Consider the following 4,063-nt stretch of genomic DNA (forward strand, 5'->3'; position numbering starts at 1 on the left):
TCTATCAATACATATTGTTTGACAAATTGGAATGATTAACTTGAAAAAGCCTGGCTGTGAAATACGACTTTTTTGAAAGAGTGAACATGTCCAGTGAGCTTGCATCTCATTGCCTTCTGCCTTTGCATAATTCTGAACCTGTCAGGAAGGCAGCAGCCTTCTAGAGAGAGAGTTACTGAGGCTGGCAATGCATATAGGTGAGCACCAGACTTTGGTGTTCCTCTCCAGTACACCAGCACATCTGTGCTTAGCTATCAATCGCATTTTCCCTCCTGTATGAGGCTAACCTTGATTACTCTTATCAACACTGAATCACACCTAGATCCCTGACTTTGCTCCCTGATCATTACCATCTCAAAAAGTATCAGTATCACATCCAAATCTTCTCCCTACCCACACTCTAAGATCATGTCCTTCCACTTTTTCCAGATTGCATCCTGTGCCCTGATCCTTCTCTGTGATTTCTAAGGTTCCTTCCAGCTTTGACATTCTGTGTGTAATTAGAGCGCTGCACGTGATCCATCTATAAATACAGCAGGAGTTCAGAGGTTAGAGTAATTGAAGAAAGTTTCCTAGACAAAATGTGGAGATTGAATAGGGTCTTGAGTAATGGGAAGAATTTAAACTGGCAAAAAAGATTGTCCCAGGCTGGAGAAACTGCATGACTCAAAACAGGGAGGTAGGAAGAAAAGATGTGTGCAGAGTGACTGATAAGAGATAAACTTGACTGGTATAGTGTGTGCAGACCCGGGATTCTGAAAAATAAGACTCAATCAAAAACAAATAATAATAAATAGGAAATGAACAAGGACCTGAGGGGGACTGAAATGAAATCTGGGTTTAGAAATGGCCACAATATTCTGCCCTAGGATTTAAAAAAGTGTTTGGAAGCCAAGGGAAAGTCTGAATTGAGAAATTTAGGATGAATTCACAACTCTACTATAAACTCACTTTCTGGCAGTGAAGAATCACTTTAGTGGGTTTCAATATACCTAATTATGCAGCATGGATGAAATAATCTATATGACTTGTTTTTAGGGCCTGACCCATACCTAAAGAGAGGTCCTTAGCTGCCACCAAAAATAGAAAGGTGACCTGATCATTCAATCTTCACTGTAGTTATGTAAAAGAGTTGGACACAAGGAGGCTTATATCACAGTTCAGGTCTTTATTTAGACCTGTTAATAGGAAGGAAGGTGGAGGGAGGGAGGAAGGCAGGAAGTCAGGAAGGCAGGCAGGCAGGCAGGAAGGAAGGAAGGTAGGAAGGAAGGAAAAATAAAAGTAAAAAAATAAAGAAGGAAGGACTGAGAGAGGGAAAAAGAGAGGAAGGAAAAGGAAAGGAGAGATATTTTTCAGTCGTGCCCAAGCCTAAACCTTGGCCATTTACATCACAAAAATTAGACACTCTTCTCACTGCAAAACAGGTAACAGTTACTGCTGACAGCAAAAGACAAATACTTACTTTTCCACAACTTGAAATTTATGCCTAATTATTAAAAAATAAAATATTTTTTAATGTAGATACTATCTGCATAAGGTTTAAGAATGCATATGCCGTCTTTAAAAGAAACTGAAGAAGGAAGTAAGTAACATCTAATGGGTACTATATGCTTGGCACAGTTCCAGGTGACTAACAAACATCACACCTTTAATCAGTACAGCAAACCACAGGAATAATAATTTTTAGTAATAATAATAGTAATATTTTTTTCTCATAGAAAAGGAAACTGATATTCAAAGCTTAAATTACTTACCAGTTTATCCCAACTTGAAAATGGCAGAGCTGTGATATGAATTCAGTGAATACGATACTCCCTAGCTTTCATGACAGCCACTCACACATGCACATTGTCCACCCCAAAACAGGCCACATTAAAATAAAGTATGGTCAGAAAGCCAGCTGCACCCAAATCACCTGGAAAACTTGTTAAAAACCAACATCTCAGAACCTGCCTCAGATCACCTTCACTGTAACATGTTCTTCAGATGATTCCGGTGTGCATGAAAAGTTTGAAGCAGTGGAAAAGTCAAACTATTTTCCATAAGTCACATAGTATAAATGCCACATGAACTTGTTAAATGAATTCTTCCAAACCACATCCCTGGTATATGAGCCTCTATTTTCATCAAAATCTAGTATCTCAAAATTAAAACAGAAGCTACTGGCCACCATATTTGACTTTCCAAAATGAGGCTTTTAAAGACAAGCCAGAACTGAACTAAACTGAAAAACTGAAGAATGGTCAGTGAGTGGAGACAAAAATAAAACAAAATTTCAAAGATGGAAATGTATTGGAGGATCTGGAAGGATAATAGAATATGCATAAATCAGAAACAGGAAAGGCATGACAAGATTAAGACTGGTCAAGAAAGGATCTCAGAGACTCAAGTCAAGTACATATTTTTAAAATCAAATTTATTGAGGTATAATTTGTATAAAAATAAAATGAATCTATGTGACTGTAGGGTCTGATGAGGTTTTTTCCCCAAATCAATACAACCTCTACTGCATCTTTAAATTATCATAAATAAGTGTGAAAAATCATCCGGCATCTTGCTGTTTCTATAGCTGGACAACTTCGATCTTATTCATCAGCCTGCTGAATGGTTCCTTTTTCAGAAACATAGATACCAAAAATTTTCTGATATCCTTATTTTTAACTGTTGTGGCTTGCTGAATCAAAGCAGCTGAGTTTGATACAAGTTCAATGTCATTTTCTTCAAGAATTAACTCATCTTTCTGGGCTTGAGATACTGAACAAGCAATACTGAACAAGTTCATCTGAACACTGTGGATGTACTTTTCACCTAGGAAATTTTGAATTTCAACAGCAGAACCATTCTCTTGCATAACAACATTGATGGGGAAGTGAGCATACATAGACTTCATCTTGTAATGAAAGCCTAGTGTAATGCCCCTGATCATGTTCTGTATGTGACTACAGATAGTGTGAAGAGTAGCCAGTTCTTTTCCATTCCATTTGTCAACTCAGAGCCTCTTCTTTTTCTTTCCAAGGAGACCTAGTTCTACAATGATGTGATTGATGTCCCTTTGCAGGGTTGTTCTGGGGCCCTTCACAATAACAGTGGGACCATCCCTTCTGAGTGATGTTGACATTTCCTGGAATGTCAACAGTCTCATTGATGAGAATGGTCTTTGTTCTTGCAGTAGATGCCACAAAGAGAAAGCTGATGAGTTTTGACAAATGCATACAATCATGTAATCCCAAACATGATCACTATATAGAACTTTTCTGTCACCCTGCAAAGTTCCCTTGTGCCCCTTTGCAAGCAATACTCCTCACCCCTGGACCCAAGCAACCACCAGTTGGCTTAATTATTCCTCTTCTAAAATGTATATAAATGGAATCATACAGTATGTGAGATCTTATGGGTCCATGTTGTTGCTTAGAACCCGTAGTCTGTTCCCTTTAATTGATGCAGTATTCCATTATATAGATATACCACAATTTATTCATCAGTTCAATTCTTGATGACTATATGGGTTGTTTCTAGTCTGGAGTTATTATGAGTAAAGCATCTACGAACATTCCGGTGAAAGTCTTTGTTTGGACATATATTTTCCTTTCTCTTGGATAAATTCAAGGAATTGCTGTTACATAATACATGCAGTTTAACTTTATTAAAAAAAACTGTCAAACTGCTTTCCAGAATGGTTGGGCAACTTAACAATATTACCAGCAATGAATGGTAATTCCATTTGCTATACATCCTCACCAACAGTTGGCATTGTCAGTATTTAATTAATTACTCTAGTGGGCACGTACAGATATCTCAAAGTATTTTAGTTTACAATTTTTGGATAATCAATGACGTTGAGTATTTTCATATCCTCACTGGCCATTCATGTATCTCCTTTTTTGAAGTGTCTGTTCAAAATTGTTCACCATTTTTGAAAATTCTATCTTCTAATTATTGAAAGTTTTAAAAATTAAATCTGTATGTAACATCTTTGTCAAATAAATGTGTTGCAAATATTTCTTACTAGTCTGTGGCTTATCTTTTCATTTTCTTTTTTTTTTTTATAAAGATTTTTTTTTTA

General features: G+C 36.8%; 1 pseudogene; it reads right to left on the reverse strand.

Moving 5' to 3' along the window:
- Nucleotides 1-2,585: 2,585 nt before the first annotated feature.
- On the reverse strand, nucleotides 2,586-3,212 carry LOC123850761 (large ribosomal subunit protein uL6-like; annotated as a pseudogene).
- Between the last annotated feature and the right edge of the window lie 851 nt (nucleotides 3,213-4,063).

Source organism: Mirounga angustirostris, unplaced genomic scaffold, assembly GCF_029215605.1.
Source record: "Mirounga angustirostris isolate CCGP_5_RB_7025 unplaced genomic scaffold, mMirAng1.0.hap1 SCAF_10, whole genome shotgun sequence".
Taxonomy (NCBI): domain Eukaryota; kingdom Metazoa; phylum Chordata; class Mammalia; order Carnivora; family Phocidae; genus Mirounga; species Mirounga angustirostris.